Source organism: Apteryx mantelli, chromosome 1, assembly GCF_036417845.1.
Source record: "Apteryx mantelli isolate bAptMan1 chromosome 1, bAptMan1.hap1, whole genome shotgun sequence".
Lineage (NCBI taxonomy): Eukaryota > Metazoa > Chordata > Aves > Apterygiformes > Apterygidae > Apteryx > Apteryx mantelli.
In genome coordinates, this window is record NC_089978.1 from 135468535 (window position 1) to 135480603 (window position 12069).

Sequence of the window (12069 nt, forward strand, 5' to 3'; positions counted from 1 at the left end):
TGTACAGTGGATATGGAATGAATACCGGTGATCTGTGGTATCCAAGAATTAGCAGAATTAAGGAGTCATCTTGCATGTGTTATACTAGTGTATGTATAAATTCCATTGTAGAAGACCCCTTTGAGGGAAAAGAGCATAACACAACAGATACATTTTTTTGTGAATATGCATCTCCAAACAAAAATAGTTTTATATAATTCCATATTACATTCTTCTCTATTGTTCACTAAATGCATTCCCTTTTATACAGCAGAAATACATAAATATATATATACACACATGCCACCTACAGAAAGACACATTCTTTCTGAACATATTACCTTGTTGCTTTTTTTTTTTTTTTTTTTTTTACTGTTGGCTTTCAGCATGCACTCACCAGAGAGAGCTTTTGGTAGGTAGGAACAATCATGTTTTAACTTCTCCCTTCATCACAGGGAAATGTGAAATCTCTTTTGTTCCTGCTACTTCCCCTTCTGACCTTAAGACGGGGTGCCAATAAAAAACTCTCCCTTCCTTTTTTTTTGAGTTTTCCTATAGGGAGACAAAGAAGATTTCTTTTAAAAATAAAAGCTGGAAACTAGTAAATATGGGAATGTACCAAACCACAGAAAGATCCTGTTACACTAGTTTTGCATGGGAAACTAGAACCTCATTTTCCAGATTCTGAACACAAAACAGTTTCACGTACCTTCTCTTTTTCCAGCTTTTCGATTTGCACATCCATCCCATGAAAGCAGGAAACTCATTAGGGGAAAAGGGCGGAGTGAACAGTCGGGGAGTGCTTACCTGTTTGAGATCTGTTTGGTCTGCTTTCCTTTAATGAGAGAAACTGTTCTGAAGATTGTTTTCCTGGCACAGCAGAAGAATCTTGATCTCTGCCTTACAAAGCAGGAAGGACTGCGGGCCCAGCCCACATCACATGGCCACCATATAAGTCTGTTTATGAGCTCTGTAAAATATAAATCTATACTTTTTTCTGTCCTGATTGGCTGCTGCATGTCAGATGTTGCTTTCTACCCTCTTTGATTTTACAAACAAAAGGAAAAAAGGAGGCAATAGGTTATTATTTTGCAGAGGGCTGGATTAATATTGTTTTTACTCTCAGATATATCTGGGAATGAGGAATACAGATAAGCAACAGGACAGGTACTGAAATATTCTTGAAGTTTATAGATCATCTGAACCTTTAGTACGTGTCTGAAAATCACTGGAAGTTCTCAAACAATGAGTGTGAATTAACTCCAAGAGCTGGCTGCAGCTCATTTTTATCTGTAATATGAAGATTGTTGACAGATTATTAATAAATTCCAGGCTGGAAGATTGGGCCAACAAGAATTGTTTGAAGTTTAACAAAGATAAATGTAAAGTCATGCATGGACAAAATAATTGCAAGTAGCCATGCAGACTGGAGTCTGACTGACTGCTCTGCAGCTCTGCTGAAAATGATCTGGTGGTCATGGTGAACAGCAAGCTGAACAGGAGTCAGCAGTATGCCTGAGAAGCAATGAAGGCAAACCATGTTCTGGGCTGCATCAGCAAGTGTATAGTCAACAGATCAAAGAATGGGATTATTCTGCTCTACTTAGCACGTGTTAGGCCATACCTGAAATATTGTATACAGTTTTGGTCCTCCCAGTTCAAGAGGGAAATTGAAAAATTGGAGAGGGTCCAGTGAATGGCCATCAGGATGATTAAAGGGCTGGAGAATTTTACAAATGAAAAAAGGTTGAAGAAATAGGATTTATACAGCCAAGAGAGAGAAGGTTCAGAGTGGGGGGAGTGTCTAATCACGTGTCTGATATCTAGTAGGTAATATCTAGTTTCTTCATCTAGAGAAGATGCAGGTACTCTCTTCACAAGGATACATAGTGGACAAGAGGCAATGGCACAAGTTGATTCCAGGAAAATTCCATTTGTATATAGGAAATAAAATCTGCAATGTGAAAACAATTAAATATTGCAATTACTTGCCTAGAGAAGTGGTGGGATCACCTTTGCTGGAAGTATTCAAGACTCAGCTTGACAAGGCCCTGGATAACCTAATCTAAGGTTCTACCTTCAGTAGAATGTTGGACCACATGGTCTCCCAACCTAGACTTTTCCATGTTGTTATGTTCCTAATATTTTTCCCTTAGGATTGCCTTTTTGGCTGCTGACATATAAAGGACTTTCAGCTCTCAGTCTTAGATTGCAACCTGACTGTTATCTGTTCAAGAATTCCTTTGAAAATGTCAGACAACATCAGTCTAAAGAGGAAAAAGTCAGGTGTCTGGTATGTAGCATGTCCTTTTGCAAGACCATAAATGGGAAAAATGATCTGTTTCTTGCAGCTCTTTCTGGTGTGGGGTTGCATAGTTTTGAAAACAATTTGACTGCTAGGGAAGATGTGACAAAAATGTTTTCAGTTTCTCTGCACAGAAAGCATGACTGACTTGTGGAGTCTGGATGCCTCAATACTAAGAGCAACTTCCTTCTAACCAGGGGTAGCTGTTAGGCTGGTAGTTATTAGGACTACTATTAGGTAGTTATTAGAGATAAAAGATGTAGTTTTACATTCTGTTGGGTTGAAGGGGGAATTAAAAAACACTTCAGAACATGGCTAAGTGTTCTGTTTACTGAGCTATTGTAATAAAAGAGTTTCACTACCAAAAGAATTATTTTAAAAGAAAATAGTTCCACTTTTTAAAGTAGTGATTTAAAATGTGGTTTGACAAGGCAGTTGAACCAATCTGATAGATTACTGCTGTGGAGTATGGTAGTCTTTGCTCCTTCCTGCCTCAGCTCCAAGCTGTCAAATCCTGTCCTTTCCTTTGCAGTGATTCTGGTGCTCCACTGATCCCTTGCTGAGCCAGTTCAGCTCACTAAGTTGGCAGGAAAGTCTTTACATTTTTCCAGAGTTAATCTTTTGCCAGTTTAGTGGGCTGAATCTGGTACTAAAGGATCAGCTAACTGCTAGATCCCATTCAAGGGAAGCAATGGGAATGCATAGCTAGCGTGGTGGAGGGGAAGGGGGAGAAAGCAGTAATATCTTTTAGGGCTGCAGTGAGGGCTGTTTGATCAGTTTAGCCCAAACCGTTCTAGTAGAAGGAAGTTGTTCCTTTTTAGCTGAGTAAACACTAATCCATGACAGAAAGGTAGAATTCAAGACCCATCACGTCCTCAGCATATTCTCTTAATTACATTAGGAATTGTTGGCTCAGCCTCATGACTTCAGGCAACTCCCAGCTGTGGTACACTGACTTGTTGAATCCGATTTTGCAGTACTTTTCCTTCCTCAGGCAACGTACAGGGAACCTAGGCACTTCACTCTTGTCTGTAGATTCTGTGATGGGGACTAGGCACATAAAAAACTGCTTTGAGGCTAGACTTTCTTGCTAAGTTAGGAGAAAGTTAGAAAGGTGGAACTAGCTTCATTAGTTGGTGGAAAACTACCTCTATGATTGCAAAGACTATTAGATTTGGGGGTAGATAAAAAGAAATAGATCTTGCTCAAAATATGTGTAGTAGTTTTATTGGTGCACTTTTTGGGGAAATATTTGTAGACATATCACTGATGAGCATGAAAAAGGCTAGAAATAATAGCTATCTCTGTTGTTTGCATATGTTGTTGCTTGTATTACTTGCGTTTCAGTTTAATCAGTAGCTGCTGGTATTTTACCCATAGAATTACATGGATGACTGGGCTGAATCTATGTAGGAATGATTTTTATGCATTTACAAGAGTGATACCTTGTAATGCAGCTGTAAATGCATTGGTTGAACATGTTTATGTAGGTGATACTAGCTACCTTCTGGATCTGAAGATACAAACTGCTATGAACTTCTATGAAATAACTATGATAATATGATTTCTAGCACTCAGTGCTTCTGTTTGGAGCCTCTTTGCATTTCTGAATGACTTTTGAATTTTTTGTTTGTTAGTCTGCCATTTTTGATTCTGTCCACAGTCTGGTTCAGACTGTCATTGCTTACAGTGTGTGGCTATCTATAACAGAAAAAGATGGACCACATAGCCACATCAAGAAGTCTGTGGAAATACCAAGATGTTGAGAACCTAGAGGGGCCTGGATGAGTCAACTGGGAAAGGCCTGACACGTATTACTATGCAACATTCCTGAAACAAGGGATAGAAGTCAAGGAGAGTAAACAAGGACGTTTATATGATCTTCTGAAACTATCTCCCTTTCATGTGCAGTAGAAGTGGATTTTATAGAAACCTTTGTGTTTTCTATTGTTCAAGCATGGTGTGGTGATCAGCCATCATTTAACGCAGCAGATCTCTGTAGTCAAGACCACAGATTTTCTTTGTCCCTTATTCTTTCCTCCTGTGTCTTATTGTTGATCTTTGTTCTTCATCTAGTCTCTGAGAAGCATTTCACCTTTCCCCTGTTTCATCTCACTCTGTTCTACCTCCTGCCCAGACTGCTACTAATTAACTTACTATGTACAGTAAATTCTCTTATCAACTTGGTATGCGGAGAAGCTTGCTTTATTCCCAAGGGCTTGTGACGTAGATTCCATGGCACCATTAACCTCTCTGTAATCACTAAGCATATTCTTCCCTATAGCCTTGTCCTGAAGCAATTTCTGAGAGCCTTAGCAAATATTGGGAACAAAGTACTACTGAACCACCTTTTCCTGTCTCTGTCTGCCTCTTCTTTCATTTCCGAGGTTCTGCTGAGTCACCTTGATGAAATATGACTTTGCTTTTTCTGCCGAGACAGCTCAGGATAAGGAGCATGTTGTGTCTACGTAGGCAGCCATGACTTATGGTTGATATGTTCCTGGTCAGTCTAATTTCCTGAGTATGAAGAGGCAAAACCCCAAGGAAGTTATGCCTGTGCTCATATGTTCGAAGAAGGTGTGTAATTTTGAGAACTTCAGTTATGCTTGAGCTGCCAGAGCTGAATGTTCTTATATTTCTTGGTAGCTGGCAAAGTCTTTGTTTCTTCTAGTCCATTCCAGTTCTCATAGGACACCCTGTAAAAGTTCTAATATGTATAGTACGCTGTCTGTTTTTTTGTTGGCCTGGCTGTCTTCCAACCTACAGTGACTTGGGTTGAGATGTGTTCACAAGAGGACTGATGTTGCAAGGAGAGCTTCTACTGCAGCTGCTAGTTCCTCAATTGTCTCAAGGATACCTGAAAAGCATAAATCTAAAGAGACTGCAGAAACAGTTGAGTCAGAAATGCTTGTTGTGTTGTGCAGAACTAATGGATTTCTCTTGTCTGAAAGTGGACAGCTGTATTTAAGGTGAGAAGCGTTTTCAGGACTGCCTACACTTTTAAAGTTCCTAAGTATTTAAAAGTAAGGAAGCAGTGCCTTCTTAATTCTCATGGCAGAGAAGTACTAAGCATTAACCAAGGCAATGTATTTTGGGTTTTTGATCTCCTTTCTCGGCCCTTAAAATTTGCTTATGTCACATTTTTAGCTTTTTCTGTGAAAAAAGAAAATTAAGGCTAGAAACTTCCTTTTCTTTTTATTTCAAAATCCACTTGTAGCAGGAGCTTTAAAACTGTGAGATTTCATTAGCTTTGGAAAAACTTTCTTCAGTTGGTTTTGTTTAATGACAGAGCCCAGTCTGGTCTATATTGTTTACTTTTTTTTGAGAGCTTTCTATACTTGTCTAGGGTCTCTGAACATTCAGTAGTTCTAACAATGAAAAATTGGATGTTATTGCATATAGGATGTAAGTTGGCAGTGTGCACTCTTTTGAAGGAATTCACTCTGGTGACTGTAGCACTACTGAATGGAATACTAGAGTAACTTTTCTTTTGGCACTAATTTAGTGCTCCTAATGTGAAGCAGAAGGAGAAGGAGAGAAATTGACTGACTACAGGTTAAGAAGAAGGAGGGCAGTTAAGATTCTATGGCTAGAATATGGTGAAAGAATCAAATAGAGTAGCTAGTGTTGTGGAAAGAGGAAGTGAAAAGAAATAAGTATTTTCAAGAAGAAAATAGGAAATTGATTGAGAATAGGTAAAAGAACACAGGAAGATCATTTGCTGTCATATTAAGCTGTATTAGATGACTCTGGAAATAAGAAAGAATATGACTGTATAGGCTGAGCTGCTCTACTATAGAAGAGTGTTTGCATTCATTACGTTAGAGAATAGCTTTTGCACTCATTTTCATCAGACATAATTTCACTATTCCAAAATGGTGAAATTTTCAGTCGAAGGATATGAGATGCAGTGAGATAAATTAACATTTAATTTCCACAGAGTTCCTGTGCCCTCTCTTCCTCCATGGCCCTAGCCACTTGTTCCTGCTGCTTATATTGCCAGTACTGGTTTCACTATAGCCCTCCCTGTCATGCTCTGAATTGCTAACAAGGCATAAAACTAACCAAGCAAAATGTCAAAAAAGGCTGTTTTTTGTTGGGTTAGTAAATTAGCAGTCACGGAAATATGCAGGAAGCACCAGGCTGGCTACAAGAAGGGAGAAAGGATCTCATGGCCTATGAATTTGCTGAAGAATAGAGGAAGCAAGCCTTTTCCCTTTCAACAGCATTAGATGGTTCTGCTAGTGGAATCGCACCTGGAATGTTTGGAAATTACCACCCAACATTAAAATATAGCTTCTTTGGGTTGGAATTCAGCAACTGTATACAACTCACTGCAATATTAAATAACAGTGTAATGAAAATAATAGGCATGAGAGGAGAAGAAAGAGGTTGAAGTTAGTGTTGCAGAATGTAACTTCTTGAGCTGGAATTTGTCATTGTTCTCTTTAGCTGGTGGGATCCATGTCTCCCCTGAAGCATTTTGTGGAGTGGCTATATGCCACAGCAAGTTTGCTTGGGAATGGAAACATCTGTACAGAAAAGCTGCATATGAGAGCAAAATGGCCTGAGTCCACTTATCATACGCACTTTTTTTTCCTGGTGTGACATATTCTTAAATAAACCTTCAGTATATTTACAGAGATTATTAATGGTTTAAGCAAATTAAATAAAAGCTTTCAGGAAATTTGCACCGGTAGTTGTATGGATGACAAGTCCGTAAATAGATACTAAAAGGACTGGGCAATTATGTAAGCGCTAACATTCCTAATACACTGCTCTTGTATGCTGGGAAAGTTTGAGGAGAATAGAATATTGGAAGTGAGCAGGTTTGTGCTCTCTTCCTAACTGGCATCTCCTATAGCCCTTGTTGAAAACAGACTATATGAATTTGTGGTCTGATCCAGTAAAGCATTTCTTACATTCCTATTGTATAGTACTGTACTTTATGCAAATTCTTGCAGTAAATAGCGTGGGAGGGGGAAGGGGTGGCACATTGCCAGGCAAAGGGCTCATTTAATTAGTTTATTGATGAGATGTGCTTTGAAGAGAAAGAGGACATTGCAGTTACTGGCTCTGATTATTCTTAGAGTACTGTACTTTATAGCAAATGTAGTGCAGAATGCAACGCGTTCCTAGGCACGTGTTCCCAGGCCTAAGGTATTCAGAGTCTAAAGCAAGTGTGACAAAGTACAGAGCAGCAATTCAAGTATGGAAGGACAGAACTTTATTTACAGACTGAATGTTTTTCTTCTAGGCTGTGTTTAAACTGGTAGATCTAACAATAGGTGTAGGATCTGTAAATGTGTTTCCACCCAAAATAAAGGCAAAAGCAAGGCTGTTTGTGAACTGTGGCAGTCTAGGTGGAGAAGTTTTGGCTGGAAATTGCCATAGTAAAGAGGTTTGTATGGCAGATTGATAGGAGACATTTGAAGTAGAACAGCTGGAAAAAACATACAGAAAAAGATGAAAAATAAAATCTGATATTCTCCAAATCAACACTGGATGGATGTCTTTGGATGAGTCCAAACAATAAATTACTGGGTTGGGGTGACAGATGCAATAACTGATGTTATAAAGAAAGAGGCTGTGGTTAGTTGATTCCTCATGTTTGACATGCCTGTGCAAAGTTCTTCAGGATGAGAAAGTAATTGGTTGTTATTGTTGTTCCTAAAGAGTCTGGTTTAGCCTTTGGCTCTTCTGGAGTTCTCTTGGAGTTTGACCAAGCCAGCTGGGTTTTGAGCACTAACACAGTATAAGTGTTTACTCTCTCTGCAAATCTAACTTTCCTCATTTTGATAGAGCTCCACTATCAATTATACTTCTGCCTTTCATTCCACAAATGTATTCGGTTCTTAATATTCTTTGAGAAGGAAGAAAACAACTTGCTCTCCTTTCATTGTATTTTAGTCTGTGCAGCTCTACTTGCAGTTAGAAGATTGTCAGGTCTTCCCTAATCTCAGTTTTATGTGCTACCATGGCATTGCTGGTGGTCTTTATTTCAGATCTACAGTTTACAGCAATTTAGAAATTACTGGATGTTCCCTAGTCCAGCCATGTGGTCACTTGCTGTCTAAGAATGGCTGGATGCTTTTTATCCCATGCAGATTTCACTTCAATCTATAAGGTATTGGATTTTCTTCTTTTAGCAATTCAGCTCACTGCAGTCCGGGGGTTATACTGAATTCTTACTGTCCATATTGCTCTATGCAGACTAATTTTCCAGTGGTGCTCGGGTGTTCTGATAGTACTGTCCGGGTCAGTGAAGTGCATAACAAACTGGTCCTCAGAATAATTTTTCCGTAGTTGTTCTGTCAGTTAAGTTTAATATGGAAACACTTATTTGTAAGACATGTTTCATAGCACTCCAGAAAGTTTGGCGAGCACTGCTCTGTAACAACTAAACTTTAAGCCATAGATGTAGTTTTTACTGCAGTGCTGACAGCCAGAATATATTACATATTTTATTAATATGTGTATACATATGCTTTACAGCCCATACATGCTAACCGGAACCATGTCCTATTATGATATATATACTATACAAACATGGTAGGAGACATCTTTTGCCATCTATAAGCAAAACATACCCCAAATAAATTCTTAATTAATAGAATTCTGGGTGTTCAGAGTTAGTGTATGGTTCCTACTAAGTGTTAGACATTTTCTTGCTGAATATCATGAAGTGATTTTTTTTAAGACGCTATCTATGCTGAATATTTATCAAAGCAAATATCAACTGTTTCCTGCTATGTCATATGTAGTGTTATACTACTAGACCCTCCTTATTCTTTGCATCCTTGTTAGCTCACAAACAGATAGATGATTCATGATTTTATCTCCTAATGCACTGCATGAACCATCTTTGCCTGTGTCCTGATGGCCTATCATTGTGGAATAATTGGTGGGTGTTTTTTGACTAAATTTCCCTTGATGTAGTAATTGTGAACAGTCTGCATATTGTTTGTTTACTATCCTAATTTATGTAAGTAACAATGTTCTCCCATTCCTGTAACTAGGGAAGGGCACTTGGTATTTTATGATTTTTGTCTAAATTTCCAGTTGCTACAAACATGTCTTGTGCGACTTTAAGCAACTCCCTTAGTTCCTCACATGTCTCTTGGAGAGCAAGATTTTTAGAATGGGGACTAAATCTTACTTTGTGCTTTGCAAGTAGGACCTAGATCTTAATTGAGCTGTCTTACAGCCTTCCTCAATGAGAAAAAATAATAGAATCGTTTCACTGAAACACATAATTTCACAACATTTCAGGTGTTGATGACACCTAAGAAATTTGCACCATGACCTCCCCCCAACATGTATTTATTAGTGAACCTCTATACCTTGGGGTATATGCCACATTGGATTGCCCTAATGTTTTAAGGTAAAGTAATTTGTGGATGTTCCCTGCTTCTGGCCAGCTCAAACACTGCAGTGAATCGTGCTCTTCACACTAATAAGCCACTGCTTCTGCATTTAAAGGGCCAGCTTCATCTTTCTCATTTCCCAGAGACCTGCCAAAACAAGAGGATTCCTGACAAGGAAGGGGAGGCTGGACAGGTGATGTAATACCTCCAGGAATTCCCTAGCTTGAGGTGGCCTGGCAGAGGCTGCTCTCCCCATTGTTGGTATTGCAAGTTCGTTTAATCCCTTCCAGCTCTGTCAGAATAAGAAAAAATCTCTGAAAGCTTCAGAGTTTCAGGCTGATAGGAGAAGATTGTGGTTCAGTTTATTTGTACAGAGAGAAATTAAGAGGTACTTTATCCCTAATTCTGAAAAAGAATCTAGCTCTTCTGATTCCCTTTTCATCTAGGTGTTCTCCCTGTTGTTGTCACTCACACTACATCCCTCCAGGTCTGACCTCCCTTCCTCTCCCCACTGTACATTATTTTGTTTACCCATTTCACAGCAGTCCCACTGCCATTTTGGAAACTTGTGGGTGCATAAATAGCACAATAACTTTGCATGTGCACCCTGTCTTTCTGATTGTTTCGTTTGTTGTTCTGTTGACTACTGTTATTCCCCTTGTTTAAATACTATTCCATTCCTGCAAACTGTTTAACTTGCTGACCTAACCCAGACAATGCCCATATTTTTAGCTATGTTCTCCTCAGTCTAACCTCATTCTAATGACTTGCCTCTCTGTTTTCCCCTCTGCAGAATACCCAGAGTTATACTGCCAAAATCTCCCCCAACTTATACTCTACTAACAGGTAAATTAGTAAATATTTCTATCACTGAGTTCTACTAGCAGGCCACATAGGTCAAAGCCTGAAAATAGGCTAAGGCAAAGTAGGAGTTGCAATATAGTTGCAATAATTTCACTAATTTAAAATACTGTTGTTTTCAAAACCAGGAGTCCTGCCATTTCTCATTGCTGTCCCTGGCTGTTCATTCCAGTCCGCTCCCTTGCACCGGTACTAGCATTCAGGATGTTACCTGAACAGTTGGCTGATCAGAGTGGGACTATCCCCATCGGTGTCAATGTAGTATGCAATCAGCTAAAGCTGCTTATGCAACTGTACTGACAGACTCCGAGTTCTGTTTCCTTTTCCTGACCCTCCTGCTGATTTACTGGGTGACAGCAAGAGTTAATCTCTCTGTGCCAGTTGCTTCTTCTGTGGAATGGGGCTAATAATGGGGACCATTCTCAATAACATGTTGTTCTCGATGACATATCTTCAAATAAAGGTGCCAAGGAAACATGAAGTGTTTATATGAAGCACTTATATAGAAACAAGTTCTTCTAGATTCTTTATAGACAGACATGAAGACCCTGCCCCAGATAATTACGTTCCTATAGACTTGATAAAAATATCCAACTGGGGAAAAAAGAAGTTGCCGTAAGTGCCCTGACTGAGGGAAAAGTTGCAGAGTGAACCTCACCAAAGATTCAGCATAACAGAGGGATCTTGTAATTGCTCCAAGAGATTCAGTCAGAATTCACATAGTCTTAGACCCAAAACAACCACACAAAACAAATCCACAGGAAATCATTCCATTTATAGAACTTGTTGGTTCCTATGCTTGTGTGAAAACAAAAAGGTGCTAAGTCTTTAATAAAACTTTTCCAGCCTGCATAACTGTGGAGGAAAGCTGAACAAAGCGATCCCTGAAGACTTGAAAACAAGAGCATAATTAAAAACAATTACAGTTGCAAACAATCGCAGTGCATCTTAAAAATAGCTCCCAGTTTTGGAGAGTCTGGCTCACAACCGGAGTTGCAATACCAACAATTTTTAATATACCCTTTCTTTTTGATCTGATTTGAGGAAACTCTTTGTTACTTCTGGTCAAATTCCAGCAGTTATTTGTTCAAAATATAGGAAAGTTTATACAGTCCAGAGAAGCCAATGACAGCCTGCTGTTTGAGCACACTAGTATTCTGTTTCTTTTGTCCCTGTGCCATGGGAAATATTTAACAGAAGAAATTGTTGTGGCATTTAATATGACATAGTAGGGGGTTCCCCCATCAGACTGATAGGACCAGAATGAGTAAGGCTGAGTTAACTTCAGTGCAAAATAGAATGCTTAATTTAACCTGGGGGATTAAACCTAATTTTGCTCTGAGTAAGATTTAAAGCACTCATTCAGCTGTAGATAATAGCCCTCTACAGAGGCAAAATGCTTTAAACTGCTTCGTCTATGTCTGCCAGAACTCATTTTAACATTGCCTAACACTGGTGCAACATAAAAAATTCTTTGATTATCTACAAAAATCATGACTGAATAATCTTTCCAATCCACAGGTGATTCTAATAACTAATAAAGTATTGTATCATCAT